We start from the raw sequence: 16,761 nt of genomic DNA, 5'->3' as shown, positions 1-16,761 counted from the left end.
CCTTTGCCATAGTTCCTTGATTGTCTATATTTTAACAGTTCAATTTTGTGTCATTTTGACCTCTTAGCTCAGTTGGTCAGACCATGGTGCCAGTATCACCAAGGCTGTGGGTTCAATCCTTTCAGGCCATTCACTTAAGAGTTGGACTTGATGGTCCTTGTGGGTCCCTTCCTACCAAGAATATTCTTTGCATCTGTCCATGTTGAGAAGATCTGGTGGGTGTTTCTCCTGTGCACCAAATTCAAGCACAGGAACCTTTGGTTACCACCAGCATTGAAGTGTTCTGGGGTGTTACAGCCCTGCAGGCTCACAGTGACCTCTTGTTTCCATGATGCCCCACAGTGTCCCACTGTCCCCTTGGTTCCATGGGCCCAAGAGTGCCACAATGATCCCCGTGGTTCCACAACTTACCACAGTGTCACACTGGCCTCTTGGTTCCATAAGGATCTGGAGTGTCACACAGGTTTATGGCATTTGTCCTTGCTGCCCCTCACATCCCACTGCCCCACAAAGAGCCCCGAGCCACCCGTGAGGGACAGGCCCTGCTGTGCCAGGCCTGGGCTCAGGGCTTGGCCTTTCTGCTTCCTCCAACCCAGCCAGGGCTGGCTCAGCATTGCAGTTCCCTGCTCAGAGCCTTTGGCTCCCGGCAATCCTGGCCTCCAGGATCTGCTCTCACCATTCCCTGGGGAGCCTTTGGCAGTCCCTGCCCTCAGTGGGGCCGATTGAAGCTCCAAGGGACTTGGAGTTTTGCTTCTGACTCCTTGAGCAGCTTCTTCAGCCTGAAAGAGGGACAAAGGAGGATCAGGGAAAGAAAGAAACAACCACCAGGTCGAGCACCCCCTGAAATCACAGCCTCCCACCCATGGGATCATCACCCCCAATCCCACAAGTGACCGGACAGAAGGAGCTCAGCCCAGATATCCCGGGGGATCCCTGGGTTGGGTTTTCTGGGAGGGATGTCTGAAAAATGAAGAACTCCAAAGCTGAGTGGAAAATGCCCCTTGGGGGATACTGTGGGGTCCCAGCATCCCTTAGTGGAGAGATGGAAATGGGGGAAAATTTTTGGATTCCTGGCACTCCCAGCAGCCAGAAGAGGTCAGGGACTGAATACACAGGGGACCCCCAGTACAAGCCGGACCCCCAGCAGCTGGGACAGGGAGGAACCCCTGAACACCAAAGGGGAGAGAACAGACATGGGGAAGTCCTGGGAGGCATTTCCAGGGCTGAATCTTGGTGATTGGGAGGTTTTTATGGACCCCATGTCTTGGGCTGAAATGCAAGATGTAACCAAAAGTATTCTTCACCATCTGTTAAAACCTGGTAAAGCAGTTTTCTTTATCTCTTTCATCACCCATCCCTCAGAACTGGGGGATGTCTTCTGTTAATGGGCCAGCTGTTAAAACCAGGTGGGGCAGTGTTCTTTATCTCTTCCACCACCCATCCTCCCTCCAGGGGGATATCTTCTGTTAATGGGCCATTGAGTCTCACTGCAGGACTGATAAAATGACATCATCCCATTGTGAGATGCTCCAGCCAGGGGGAGGAGCCAAGCATTCCTGACTGGATATAATCTGAGAATCAGAACACCACAGGGAGTCTTTCTCCACTGGATTCCCAGAGGAGAGACTGGACCCATCTACAGCACCAGAACTTCAGAGGTAAGCTACAATCTTCTACGGGATCATTGCTTAAACAGAACCACATCAGTCACTCCAGGAGGAGTGCAGCCACTTTTTAATCGGAGTGCTTCCAAAACCCTGACCAATGGGATGTAAGGTTGTATTCTGACTCTGTCAGTGGGTTGTTTCTGGGTTTTTTTTTTTATTTTTTGTTGTTGTTGTTCTTGTTTTTTGTACTGCTGCATTTTCATTTTAATTTCTTTAATAAAGAATTATTATTTCTATTCCTATATCTTTATTTGAGAGCACTTTGATATCAAGATTATAAAAATTCAGAGGGGGTGGGTTGTTTACATTTTTATCAATTTCAGTGGAGATTTCTGCCTTCCTTAGGAAACACCTTTCCTTTCAAACCAACACACACCAGATATCCGGTGACTTCTAGAGATGGACTTGGAAAAATGGACCTTCAAACTGATTGTTGCTCATTCCTTGTTTTCTCCCAAACCAGGATTTCCCATTCCCAAACCTTGGCTGTATGGATAAGAAGGCTGCAAGGAAGAGGAAGATGCCCCGGGACACCCAGGCAGGTGAGGAGGAAGTCAGTGCCCCTTTCCCCCTCTCTCCTGCTCCATCTCCCAGCCCAGCATGGCCCCCGGCTGCAGGACAACCCCGCTGCCGACGCCGTCCTGCCGGGGACGCACTGGGGGGATCTCCTTCCCCTTCCCTCTGGCACGGAGGCAAATCCCATCCTCTCCTTGTCCTTCCTCCCCCAGGCAAGGAGCTGAGGATGGAGAACAGGGAGGAGAAATCCCTGCAGCAGAACCTCATGGAAGAGGCCGTTTTGAGCAGCTCCACAGCACAGGAGTCAAGGAGGAAGGAAAAGCTTCAGAGATCTCACAGGAGGAGCGGTTCCTCACCCATCCTAGAGTGCTCTGAGGAGGAAAGACCCACCCTGTGCCAGGAAGGCGGTCTGAGATCCAGCTGGGGCTCTGACCTGGTGGTCCATGAGCAGCTTCAGGATGGGGAGAAGCCCTACAAGTGCTTGGAGTGTGGGAAGAGCTTCAGCCGGAGCAACAGCCTGATCTGCCACCAGATGATCCACACTGGGGAATGGCCCTATGAGTGTCCCCAGTGTGGGAAGAGCTTCAGGTGGAGCTCTCAACTCATCATCCACCAGCGTAGCCACACAGGGGAGAGGCCCTACGAGTGTCCTGAGTGCGGGAAGAGGTTTCACAGCAGCTCCAATCTCCTCCTGCACCAGCGGATTCACACAGATGAGAGGCCCTTCCGCTGCCCTGACTGTGGGGCGGGATTCAAGCAGAACTCCCACCTCATCACCCACCGGCGCATCCACACTGGGGAGAGGCCCTATGAGTGTGGGGAATGTGGGAAGAGCTTCAGCTGCAGCTCCCACCTCAATACCCACAAACGTGTCCACACTGGGGAGAGGCCCTACGAGTGTCCCAAGTGCAGGAAGAGCTTCTCAGTCAGCTCTAACTTGACCAGACACCAACAGAGGCATCAGTAAGGGAAGCCCTGTGAGTGCTCTAAGTGCAGGAAGAGCTTTGTGCACTGCTCCAGCTTCATCCCCCCTTGGAGGATCCACATTGGGAAGAGACCTGGTGATCCATGTTCCCTGGGATCCATGCTGGGAAGACACCTGTTCCTTTTCCTACCCGTGGCAATGTCATGATGTGGGATCAAGGAATGTGAGAGTCTGACCATGTCCCCATCATTATATTCAATCCCATCTCAGGGCATTGGCAGGGGCAGGAAAAGATTCCCTCTCTCTCACCAGAGGAGAAGGGTGTCCTTTCCAGGCAGGAGGAAATACATGGTCAGGAAGAAACAGTCAGTGGTGTTTTAGTTTTCCCTGTAAATAATTTGTCTTATCCCTTCTGTTATCTAAATTGTTTCTGTTCCTGTTTGTTCCTTATCCCGTTGCTGTTCTCAATAAATTGTTCTTATCCCAGCATGGGATCTTTGCCTTTTCTGCTTTCCATGGGAGGTGGGAGGGAAGCGAGCAGCGATGCAGTTTTAGCGGGAGCAGGAAATTGGGGAATGCCATTCCTGAAGCCCAGCCCATGGAAACCGAGCATCCCAGCTGGTGCCAGGCCTGGTTGCCATGGCAGCAGCCTTGGGAGCGGGTCCCTGGCTGGGGGCTGCAGGAACCTCTTCCCTCTGGTGCCCAGGGACAGGAGTGGAGGGAGCGGCTGGAGCTGAGGCGGGCAGGTTTAGGTTGGATGTGAGGAAAAGGTTTTTCCCGCGAGGCTGCTGGGGCACCGAACAGGCTCCCCAGGGAAGGCTCCCAGCTCCAGGGCTGGCTGAGCTCCAGCAGCGTTTGGCCAGCGCTGCCAGGCCCAGGCTGGGATTGCTGGGGTGCCCTGTGCAGGGCCAGCAGTTGGACTGGAGGATCCCCATGGGTCCCTCCCAACTCAGCCAATTCTGTGGCTCTGTGATCCCATGAGCCTGGGGATGGGACTGCAAGTGGTTGCCATGGCAACGGGCTCTGGCTCCAGGCCTGAGCTGGTGTCCATGGCAACCACCCCTGGCATGGGGTCTCCATGGAGCTGCCAAGGGACTGACCATAGCAACAGGGGGCTACTGATGGTTGCCATGGAAACAGGCCATAACAATGGTGCAGATGTTGCCATGGGAACGGACCACAGCAGGGAGACAGCTCTGGCCAGGAGCAGCTCCTGAGCACAGCCCAGCAGGGCTGGGGCCCTACCAGGGCAGCTCAGGGACACCAGCAGGCCCAGACAGAGCTCCCAGGGGCTCAGCACTGGCAGGGGCTGTGGGATGTCCCAGAGGGGGCTGTGTCACAGCAGCACCGCTGTGGCTGTGTCCTGGAGCCCCAGAGCAGCTGTGATGTCAGAAAGGGGCTGTGTGACAGCTCAGAGTTTGTTGTGTGACGTCATGTGCAGCTATGGCATCATAGAGGGGACTGTGTGACATCACAGAGAAGGCTGTGACATCATGGCATGGCTGTATGACATCATTTCGCCATGTATGACATTTGTGCCGCAAAGAGCGGCGCCAATGGCGGGGCCGGAGGCGGCTCTGGGGGCGGGGCCGGGGCTGTGGGCGGGGCCGCAGCGGAGCAGCGCGATGGCTCCAGCGCTGGGGCCGGGGGCGCTCCCGGGGGGCGGCGAGAGGTGAGGGGGACCCCCGGCACCGGGACTCTTTGATCGCCCATTCTGGAGCACCGAGGGGCCCCTAAACCCCCATTCCTGGGCGCCGCCATCCCACCGAACCCCCATTCCCGGCCGTGGGTCCCACCCTGCACCCCCTTATCCGGCACCAGGAAAGCCTGCACCCCTTTCCCGGCCCTCCCGCCTCTCGCAGCCCCCAGAGCCTCCTTCTCCTTGACCCATTTCCCTACTGGACCCCTATTCCTGCCTCTCCCAGCACCCAGCCCCTCCTTTCCTCAGCACTGAGGACACCCGGGACCCCTATTCCCAGCCATCCCGGCTTTCCCTGCCCTGTCCCGGCAATGGGGACAGCGGGGACCCTTGGAGCTCTCTTTCCTGGGTACAGGAACTCCCTGAACTCCAGCCATGCCACATCTAGCCAGCCCCAGCCTCCCCTCTTGTCAGTCCTGGCATCCCCAAATGCCCTTCCCGGCTCTCCCCGTTCCCCCTTTCCTTCAGCCGTGACCCCCCCGATCCCAAATCTCCAAATGTCCCCCCAGTTCTCCTCTCCCTGCGTTCCCTGCACGCGGCGCTGTCGGAGCCCGGCCCGGGCTTCCCGCAGTCCATGTCCATGGGGTCCCTGGCTGGGATCCCCTTCCAGCGCCGCCGCAGCGAGCGGGGCCGGGCGGAGCCGCAGCCGCCGGGGATGGCGGCCGGAGCCGAGCCGGGATCTTGGGATAGCCAGGGCTGGGATATTGGGATAGCCAGGGCTGGGATATTGGGATAGCCAGAGCTGGGATATTGGGATAGCCAGGGCTGGGATATCGGGATAGCCAGAGCTGGGATATTGGGATAGCCAGGGCTGGGATATTGGGATAGCCAGGGCTAGGATATTGGGATAGCCAGGGCTGGGATATCGGGATAGCCAGAGCTGGGATATTGGGATAGCCAGGGCTGGGATATTGGGATAGCCAGGGCTAGGATATTGGGATAGCCAGGGCTGGGATATTGGGATAGCCAGGGCTGGGATATTGGGATAGCCAGGGCTGGGATATTGAGATAGCCAGGGCTGGGATATTGGGATAGCCAGGGCTGGGATATTTGGATAGCCAGGGCTGGGATATTGGGATAGCCAGGGCTGGGATCTTGGGATAGCCAGAGCTGGGATATTGGGATAGCCAGGGCTGGGATATTGGGATAGCCAGGGCTGGGATATTGGGATAGCCGGGGCTGGGATATTGGGATAGCCGGGGCTGGGATATTGGGATAGCCAGGGCTGGGATATTGGGATAGCCAGGGCTGGGATATTGGGATAGCCAGGGCTGGCACAAGGAGCGGCACCGGCACGGGGCCAGCGGGGAGCTGCAGATGCTGCAGCAGCGGCACAGCCAGAGCGGGGCTGAGCGGGGGGAGCCGGGGCTGGGGGATCTGTGGGGCTGCGATGGCAACTGTGGCACCGCCATGGGGATCCCTGAGATCCAGGCTGAGGGATTAACAAATTCCCTGGCTCACAGCTGCAGGGAATGTCTCCGGAAATATGTCAGATATGGGCGGGAGGCGCTGGAGTGTAAAGGTGGGGAAGGCAGAATTCCCATGGGAATATGGGAATGGGAATGTGGGATCGGGGAGGGCAAAATTTGGGAACGTTTGAATTCCCATGGAAATTCCATGGATGGATCTCAGACATCATCCCATTCCCACGGGACCTCCACGGATGGATCCCGCTGCTGTCCCATTCTGTAGATGGATCTCACTGCTATGCCAATCCCATGGAATTCCATGGGCAGATCTTCCTATCCCACTGCCATGGGAGCTCCAATCCGGTTCCCCCCAAACCCATCCTGGGGGACCCCCCATGACCCACCCATCCACCCCAAACTCTTCCTGGGTCCCCCCTCATCCCCCCACAATGGGAATTCCTGGGAGTCCCCCTGTGTCCCCTCCCCCAGGACTTTGGGGGTCCCACCTGACCTGTCCGTGCACCCCCAGATTTCTTCCACAGCCCCCCTGTGATGGTGGAGGGTGGGGGCCGAGTGCTGGTGCCCCCCTGCCTGCAGCAGATCCAGAGGTGAGGGCAGTTCGGGGGTCCCTCAGCATTTGGGGTCCCTGGGATTTGGGGTGACCCCCCGGGCCCCCCAGGATCTCCCTGAACACGCTGACGCTGCCCGTGCACAGTGAGAAGGTTCAAACCCGGCACGGGGTCCCCAGCACTGCCACCCACATTGCCCAGATACCCCCAAACCTGCCGAGAATCCCCAAACCCCCCGGGGACACCCCAACCTCCCCTGACCCCAAACCCAGCCCTGGATGCTCCAAAAACTCCCCAAAACCGCAAAACCCCATACAGACATTGAGAAGGTTCATATCCGGCATGGGGTCCCCATCTCCATCACCAGCAGGTTCTCCAAAACAACCCACCCCTAAAAAACATCCCCTACAGGGGCTTGGGGTGGGGACACCCCTAAAAATGTCACTTAAAGCCGTCATGATCCCCCCTCAAAAGGGGTTTGTGGAGCTGCGGCCTCACAAACACCCTAAAATGGGGAGGAAAAAACACCCTGTAGTGGTGGGATCCCCCCAAAAAACCTGAAAAAGAGAAAAACTCCTCTTTAAAGCGGCCTGAAGACCCTGAAAGGCCCTGGAAGAGGGACAAGATCCCCTCCTCTGCTGGGGCCTCCCCGAGCCGGGAACTCTCCCGTTCCTGCACTCGGGGGAGCCCCGAACGACGGCGGCTCCTGGGCTGAGCCCCCCCTCAGCCGGGGCTGCGGGGGGAACTGGGGGGGCTGGGACGGGGCTTGGGGGTCCTGGGGTGAACTGGGGGACCCTCAGTGCTCCCACCTCCCCCTGTTCCCCTGTCCCGCCCCGTTTCCATTGTTCCCCCCAAACCTCCGCTGCCCCCAGCTCGGTTTGGGGGGGACCCAGCCCTTTCCCATCGTGTCCCGGCCCGGCCCCGCTCACCCGAGGGCTCCGAACCACGCCCAGGGACAGAGGAGGGACAGAGGAGGAGGAAGAGGAGGAGGAAGAGGAGGAGGAAGAGCTGGAGCAGGCAGAGGAGGCTCCACGTGCGCTCCCCGCTCTCTGGATCTGCAGCTCCTTCGGGACCATCGCCCCCCATCCCGCAGGTGCCCGGGGAGGGGGAGCACGCCCCAAATACCCCGGGGGTCCCTGGGTTTGGGGTTTTTGGGGGGGATGTTTGGGGATGGCAGGGCTCCAGAGCCAAGCCGCAGATGCCCTTCGGGGGGACCCCGGGGGTCCCCGGGAGGTGTTTTTGGGGGGTCCCGGTGGCGGTGGCGGCAGAGCCCCGGCAAAGGGGCCGGGGGGATGCGGGTCCGGCACGGCCGGGAAAGGGGTTCGGGGCTCCCGGTGCCGGCAGTGGCTGCTCCCAGCATGAGCCCAGTTGCTCCCCCCGTGTGGTTTCAGTTTCCTCGGCACCAGGATGAGCCAAATCACCTCCAGTCATTCCCTATTAGAGTTCAATTTGTCTCCATTTTCCCCAAATGTTATCTCCATTTTTTCACTCATTTTTACTCTATTTTCCCCCAATTTTATCCCATTTTCCCTCATTTTTATTCAGTTTATCCGAAATTTTCATTATTTTTATCCCAATTTATTCCTTATTTTTGCTCTATTTTTCCTTATTTTTATCTTATTTTCATATCATTTTCCCCCATTTTTCTCATTTTTCCTGCATTTTCCCCTTTCTTATCTCATTTTTCCTCAATTTTTTCCCAATTTTTCTGAATTTTTTCTTATTTTTCTTCCATTTTTACTCAAATTTCCTCTGTTTTCCTACATTTTCCCAATTTTTTTCCCATTATTAATCTATTTTTATGCATTTCTTTATTCTACCCTCTTTTTGCTCCATTTTTCCTCATTTTTCCCCCATGTTCTCCCCTATTCCATTTTTCTCCCACTTTCTCTTCATTTTTTTACCATTTTTATTCCCATTTTTCCCCCATTTTTCTCCAAGTTTCCCCCATTTTTCACCCCATTTTTATCCTGGTTTTATCTCATTTTTCCATCTTTTTATCTTTATTTTCATCCATTTTTTCTCTCCCATTTTTCCCAATTTTTCCTCCATTTCCATCCCATTTTTCCCTATTTTTATCCCACTTTTTCCCCTATTTTTTTTACCATTTTCACTCCATTTCCCCCCATTTTTCTCCTATTTTTCCTCCCATTTTTCTCTCTTTTCCTGCATTTTTTTCTAGTTTTCCCCAACTTTTTGCCAATTTTCCTCTATTTCCATCCTACTTTTCCCTATTTCCCCCTAATCTTCCTCATTTAAGTATCCCAAAAATTAATATTTTGGGGGGGAAAAATAGAAATATTGGCGGGAAAAAAGGGTGCTTTGGGGGAAAAACTCCATGTATTTGAATCACAGCTTTCCCATGATTTTTCCATGATTTCCAGCCAGAAGGAGGCGTGGGATTCATCCAAACATTCTGGAAGCTGGAAGAGGACCAGGCCATCTACCTTCCCAAAAATCTGGAGCAGCTCATCCGCAATTCCACCTTTCCCCACTCCCTGGATTCCCAGGTCTGGAAATTCTTCTACGACCTCCCAGGTAGGCAATTCCTAAAATTCCATTTAAAAATGAGATAGGGGGATTTCATCCTGTTATTTTCCTGATTTTTTGCATTATTTTCCCCAATTTTTGTCTCTATTTTTTTTTTTCTTATTTTTTCCTGATTTTTTCCTCATTTTTCCCTGAAATTTTCCCAGTTTTTTCCCAGTTTTTTCCTGATGTTTTTGTTTTTCCTGGTTTTTCCCTCTTCTTTTCCCAAAATTTTCTGTCTTTTCACCAACTTTTTCTCAAATGTTTCCGTGATTTTCCTGGTTTTCCCCATTTTTTTCCCATTTTTTTCCCCTGTTTTTCCCATTTTTTTCCTGATTTTTCCCCAATATTTTTAATTTTTTTTTTCTGCTTTTTTTCCCTGATTTCTTCCAGGTTTTATTCCATTTTTCTTTTCCTGATTTTTTTTCCTCATTTCTCACAATTTTTTTCACATATTTTTCAAATTTTTTTCCTGATTTTTCTCTCTGATTTGTCCCAGTATATCCCCTTTTTTTCCTAATTTTTCCTGATTTTTTCCTGTTTGTTTCCTAGATAGTTCCTGGCGTTTTCCCAATTTTTTCTCCATTTTTCCAAAAATTTTTTCCCCGCTTCCTTTTACTCATTTTTTCCTTGACTTTTTTCCTTGTTTTTTCCCACTTTTTTCCCGGTCTTCATCCTCTTTCTTTTCCTGATTTTTCCCTGTTTCTTCCCAATTTTTTCCCTAAATTTTTTTCTTAATTTTCCCCCACTTTTTCTGGATTTTTCCCTCTTCTTTTCACCATTTCTTCCTGGTTATTCCCCATTTTTTTTCACAATTTGTCCCTGATTTTTTCGTGTATTTCCTAAATTTTTACTGATTTTTCCTGATTTTTCCCAGGTTTCTTCCCTCTCTTTTCTCAATTTTACCCAATTTTTTCTCAATCTTTTTCCTGATAGTCCCGATTTTTTCTTGATTTTTCCCGATTTTTTTTCATTATTTTTTTTATTTTTGTGGGGGTTTTTTTCAAAATTTTTTCATTTTTTTTCTCAAACTTTTCCTTGATTTTTGTGTTTTTTCCTGTTTTTAATCCCATTTTTTCCCCTGATTTTTCCCTTTTCCTTTCCCTAATTTTTCTGGTTTTCCCCATTTTTTCCTGATTTTTTTCATTGTTTTTTTCAGATTTTTCCAGATTTTTTTATCCTTTTCCTGTTTTTTCCCTGGTTTTCCCCTGATTTTTCCTTTTTTTCCACATTTTTTTTCTGATTTTTTCCCAATTATTTTCCTGATTTTTTTGCAAATTTTCTCAAATATTTCTGGTTTTTCCTTCATTTTTCAAATATTTTTCCCAATTTTTTCCTGATTTTTCCTGATTTTCCCAGGGTCTTTTTGGCTTTCTGGTCCTGATATTTTCCCTCATTTCTCACAATTTTTTACAATTTTTTTCATGTATTTCCCATTTTATCCTGATTCTTCTCTCTTACTTTCCCAAATTTTTTCTAGCTTTTTCCCAATTTCTTCTCAAATTTCCCAAGTTTATCCCTGATTTTTCCTGGGTTTTATCCTATTTCTTTCCAGATTTTATTCCTCTTTCTTTTCTGGATTTTCCCTGATTTTTCCAAGTTCTTTCCTGATTTTCCCAGGTTTTTTTCCTGATTTCCCCAATATTTTTTCCAAATTTCCCTGGTTTTTCATGATTTTTCTTCTTTTCCTATTTTTTCCTGATTTTTTCCCCATTTTCTCCTGATTTTTCCCGATTTTTCCCAGTTTTTTTCCACTGTCTTTTCCTGATTTTTCCCCAATTTTTTCCCATTTTTTTCCTTGAGTTTTCTCTTTTTTTTCCCCCAAATTTTTCCTGGTTTTCTCCAATTTTTTATCAAATTTTCCCCTGTTTTTCCCAAAATTTTCCCAATTTTTTCCTGATTTTTCCCTGATGTTTTTGAATTTCATCCTGATATTTTTTCTGTTTTTTCCCTGAATTTTCCCTTCCATTTTCCTTGAATTTATCCTGTTTTTTTTCCCATTTTTCCCCAATTTTCCAGCTTTCTACACACTCCCAGCATGATCGCAGTAACTCCCAGTCTGATCCCAGTCACTCCCAGTATGAGGCCAGTGGCCCCCAGTTGCTCCCTGTCAGTTCCAGTATGACCCCAGTAGCCTCCAGTGTGATCCCTGGGACTCCCTGTCTCTCCCAGTGTATCCCAGTCAGCCCCAGCACGCTCCCAGTCATTTCCAGCTCCTCCCAGTTCCTCTCAGCATGATTCCAGTTGTTCCCAGCCACTCCCAGTCAATCCCAGTATGATTCCAGTCACACTCAGTGGGATCCCAGTCTCAGCCGGCAGGAACCCAGCTGCTCCCACTGTGATCCCAGTATGATCCCAGTTGAGTATGATCCCAGAATAGTTGCAATTCTTCCCAGTTCCTACCAGTATGATCCCAGTTGTCCCTGGAATAGTCCCAGTCCATCACAGCATGGTCCCACTCACTCCCAGTTTCTCCCACTGTGATTCCAGCTGTTCCCAGTTATGGTCACAGTCACTCCCAGTATATCCCAGCTGCCCAGAGCATGCTTGTGCTCATTCCCAGTCATTCCCAGTTACCCCAGTAGGGTTCCAGTTACCCCAGTACAAACCAGTCCCTGCCAGTGCTGCCACTCCTGGGATCCCCCAGCCCTCTCTGTGTTCCCCCCTCCCGCATCTCCCCAGAGGAGCCCCAAGGGCTGGCAGTCCCCAGCCAGGGTCCCCAGCCAGCCCCAGGTTGGATCTGCAGCCCCCAATTTTCCCAGTTTCCCTCTCCTTTTCCCCGGGCCGGGTTCCCCCCGTCCCCAGCGGGTGGGAGCAGCGGAGAGCCCCGCGCTGCCCATCCCGACCTGTCCCGGCTCCATCCCCGCTCCTGCCGTGGGCTGTGAGGGGTTTGGGAACGGGGCACCGAGGGTGTCACTGCTCCTGGGGGAGGAGGAGGAGGGATGGAAGAGGAGGGATGAAGAAGGAGAGAGAGAAAGGATGGAAGTAGAAGAAGAAGGTGGAGTTAGGGAGGAGGAGCAGGAGGAAGAGGAGGGACAAATAAAGATCAGGGAAAGTAGAAGGAACCATGAGGTCGAGCACTCCCAGAGTTCACAGCCCCCCACCCATGGGATCATCATCCCCCATCCCACAGGTGACCGAGGAAGGGGAGCTCAGCCCAGATATCCTGGGGGGTTCCTGGGTTGGGGTTTTTTGGGGGGGATGTTTGGAGAATGAAAAACTCCAAAGCTGAGCAGAAAATGCCCCTTGGGATATTGGGAGGTCCCAGCATGCTAAAGTGAGGAGATAAAAACGGGGAACTTTTTGGATTCCTGGCACTCCCAGCAGCCTGGGGAGGGCAGGGACAGAGCAGACAGGGTACCCCAGTGCAAGCGTGACCCCCAGCAGCTGGGACATGGGGAACCCCTCAACACCAAAGGGGAGAGAGGAAAGATGGGGAACTCCTGGGAGGCATTTTCAGGGTGAATCTTGGTGTTTGGGAGGTTTTTATAGACCCCAGATGTTCGGTGACATCTAGAGATGGACTTTGGCAGAGGGACATCAATGTGTGGACAGTGTGGGACATGAACTCAATGTGCTCATCCCTTGTATTTCCCCAAACCAGGATTTCCCATTCCCAGACCTTTGGCCGGATGGAGGAGGCAGCTGTGAGGAAGAGGAAGATGCCCCAGGACACCCAGGCAGGTGAGGAGGAAGTCAGTGCCCCTTTCCCCCTCTCTCCTGCTCCATCTCCCAGCCCAGCCTGGCCCCCGGCTGCAGGACAACCCCGCTGCCGACGCCGTCCTGCCAGGGACGCACTGGGGGGATCTCCTTCCCCTTCCCTCTGGCACGGAGGCAAATCCCATCCTCTCCTTGTCCTTCCTCCCCCAGACAAGGAGCTGAGGATGGAGACCAGGGAGGACAAATCCCAACAGCAGAACCTCATGGAAGAGGCCGTTTTGAGGGGCTCCACAGCACAGGAGTCAAATGGGGAGGAAAATCCCCAGAGATCCTGCAGGAGGAGGGGCTCCAAACCCATCCCAGGGTGCTCTGAGGAGGAAAGACCCACCTTGTGCCAGGAAGGCAGCCAGAGATCCAGCCAGGGCTCTGAGCTGGTGGTCCACGAGCAGCTTCAGGATGGGGAGAAGCCCTACAAGTGCTTGGAGTGTGGGAAGAGCTTCAGCCAGAGCAACCGCCTGATCCGCCACCAGATGATCCACACTGGGGAATGGGCCTATGAGTGTGGGGAATGTGGGAAGGGCTTCAGCTTCATCTCCAAACTCATCACCCACCAGCGCATCCACACTGGGGAGAGGCCCTACGAGTGTCCCGAGTGTGGGAAGAGGTTTCAGACCAGCTCCAATCTCCTCCTGCACCAGCGGATTCACACGGATGAGAGGCCCTTCTGCTGCCCTGACTGTGGGGAGGGCTTCAAGCGAAACTCCACCCTCATCACCCACCGACGCATCCACACTGGGGAGAAGCCCTACGAGTGTGGGGAATGTGGGAAGAGCTTCAGAAACAGCTCCTCCCTAACCATCCACCAGAGGACCCACACTGGGGAATATCCCTATGAGTGTGGGGAATGTGGGAAGAGCTTCATCCAGAAGTCCCAGCTGACCATCCACCAGATGATCCACACTGGGGAGAGGCCCTATGAGTGTCCTGAGTGTGGGAAGAGGTTTCAGACCAGCTCCACTCTCCTCCTGCACCAGCGGATTCACACGGATGAGAGGCCCTTCCGCTGCCCCGAGTGCAGGAAGGGCTTCAAGCAAAACTCCCACCTCATCAGGCACCAGCGCATCCACACTGGGGAGAGGCCCTACGAGTGTCCCCAGTGTGGGAAGAGCTTCTCTAGGAGCTCTCACTTGACCAGACACCAACGGAGGCACCGGTAAGGGAAGCCCTGCGAGTGCCCCAAGTGCAGGGAGAGCTTTGTCCACTGCTCCAGCTCCATCCCCCATGGGAGGACCCACGTTGGGCAGAGCCCTGATGACCCACGTTCCCAGTGATCTGTGTTGGGAACACACTGGGCTGGAGGCCATTTTATTTTGGTTCTATCTTTTGATTAATCTTCATCCCTTTAAAACAGACAAAATTAGGGTAAAAGTCTACAAATTCGTCAAAGGCATCTAAAGCCTCACTTTTCACTAGTGCTTTAAGGGAATCTGGGATTCAAGGAGATACTTGGGAGGACTTGGGGATTGTGGGGGTATCTGTTGTAGTTTTCTCCATCTCTTGGCACTCAAAGAGATGAGAGGGTTCAATATGTCTCAAAACCACTCTATGCCACTGAAAAGTACTCATTCCCACCAAGAATTCCTGGATTCCACAGCCCCTCAGGGTGTGATGCCTCAAGTTTTAGCTTTCACATCTTTCATATTCTGCACTGCCTAGGTTTGTAGCTTTGAACTTCCTATTAAGTGTTAGTGAGCTCTCTTCACAGAGTAGGTAGACAAAACAATTCCTTTTCTAGCTTGATACCAAGGACAGTTGTTACAAGTTTCAGGCCCAAAAGCATAAACAAGGGTGGACTGAAGAGAGAAAACAAGAAGGATGGGACTTGATCATCTGAAGCTGTAACTGGACAATGAACCCAAATCTGCAGATTGACCTCAGCTTATAAAAATGTGAGACCTTGTGATCACTTGTCCATTTTTGTGACCATTTCTGGTCTATCTTGGGTGTAGCCCTGGCCTGGCTCTTGTACTGCCCATGGTGTATTTAAATTCTTCTAATAAACTTTATTCTTAACTCTGTCCAGCCTCTGTTCTAGGTCAGCCTTCTGAAGGCATCAGGTGGAATGGGGTTGGAAGGGGACTGGGTGAAGTGGGATGCAAATCAGGGTGGGGTGAGATGGGCATTGGGTGGGGCAGGATGGGTGGGATGGAGTTTGGGAGGTGTGAAATGGGGGAAATCGGGCTTGGGAAGGGGGTCTTGATGTCCAGCAGGGATGGGATGGGGTTGGGACTGGGGAGGTGGGGTGGAGTCTGCAATGAGACAGCCAAAGTTTGGGGATGATGAAGGGAGGGGGAGCCCATTACTGAGTGAGTTTTGTGTGAGGTGCCCCTGCCCAGGGAGGCAAAGATTTAGTTTCAAATTAATATTGTTAAAATGAGAGGTGCGGGCAAGAGGGAATTCCATCCCTCTGCCTCAGAGGTTGGGCCCTGAGAGCCCAGGGAGAAACTCCACCCTGGACCCCTCGTGGGGAGGCAGGCCAGGGATTTCGGATTGGGTTTGGGCCCCTGGGGTTTCTCCCTTGCTGTGTTCCCAGTGGTCCCTGACCTTGAACTCCACCCTGGTTCTCAAACCCCATCTCCCTGCCTCTGTTTGGGGCTGTCTCTGGATCTGAGTTTGTTCCTGAGCTGAATAAATGTTTTCCTGAGCAGAATCCCATCTCGCTGGTGTCTCATGCCTGTTCCTGGTAACTGTGGCCTCCCTGGACATGATCCTGCGGCCCCGGAACGCAAGACCCCGCAAAATTGAGACCTGCACCCAGACCCGCCCAAAAATCCCCAAATTCCCTGAAATTCACCCAAATCCCTCAAAATTCCCTTAATTTCCCTAAAATGCCCTTTTTGTCCCTCTCTAGGACCAGGTGCCTCCACTGGATCTCAGGAACACCCCCAGGAATTTGGAGGGGATCTTTCCTCCCCTGCCGCCCACAAAAACCCGTTACTTTTGGGAAAAAAATTTTCCCAAAAATTCCTTGGATTCAAGGGGGAGGTCCCCTATTTTTTACACATTTTTGGGGGATTCTCCCCCAAATTTTTCATGGTTTTTTTGCTTTTTTTTGCTATTTTTTGATGGTTTTGGCATGTGAGGTTTTTTTGGAGGGGGTTCCCCCAATTTTTTGAAGGGTCCCTCATTTTTTGGCGGGAGGGAATCACCCCCTCCCTCAATTTTTCCTCCAGCCCCCTTCCCTCAAATTTGGGTTGGGGGGGGTTCTTTTTTTTTATTTTTACTTTTTTTCTCCCTATTTTTTTCTCTTCTTTTTATTTATGTGCACTGAATTTGGGAGGCTGAGGCACAGGAATTTTGGGGAGGGGTCACCTGGGGGGTGTTGGAAAAGTTGGGGACAACCCCCTCCCCAAAAAAACGGGAAAAATCCCAGGAATTCTGGGGTTCCCCCTCCCCCCCAAAGTATGAAAAATGTGAAATAAAAAATTCACATTCTCAGCTTTTTTGGTGATTTTTGGGGAGGGAGTTGCAATCTTGGGGGGCTTCTTGGGAGGGGTCACTGTTTTTTTGGGCGGGATCTCCTGAGTTTTGGGGTGGAATTTGAGAATTTGGGGGGAATTTGGGGTTTTGGGGAAAACTCTGGGCTTTTTAGGGGGAGGATTTGGGGTTTTGGGGAAAAAAAACTAGGTTTGGGGGGGAAATTTGGGGGTTTTGGGGGGGAATTTGGAGTCCAGAGGGGAATTTTGGTGAGAGGGGATTTGGTTGTTTAGAAGCACCCCCTGTATTT

At 51.9% G+C, this 16,761-nt stretch overlaps 2 pseudogenes; one reads left to right on the top strand and one right to left on the bottom strand.

Moving 5' to 3' along the window:
• LOC131586383 (zinc finger protein 850-like) overlaps positions 1-16,761 on the top strand; it is a 434,360-nt pseudogene that overhangs the window by 212,615 nt on the left and 204,984 nt on the right.
• The window catches only part of LOC131586382 (zinc finger protein 208-like), a 761,426-nt pseudogene that overhangs the window by 628,483 nt on the left and 116,182 nt on the right, over positions 1-16,761 (bottom strand).

This window comes from Poecile atricapillus, chromosome 19 (assembly GCF_030490865.1).
Source record: "Poecile atricapillus isolate bPoeAtr1 chromosome 19, bPoeAtr1.hap1, whole genome shotgun sequence".
Taxonomy (NCBI): domain Eukaryota; kingdom Metazoa; phylum Chordata; class Aves; order Passeriformes; family Paridae; genus Poecile; species Poecile atricapillus.
Note: the sequence above shows the minus strand (reverse complement) of the source record. Positions and strands in the feature narration are given on the sequence as shown.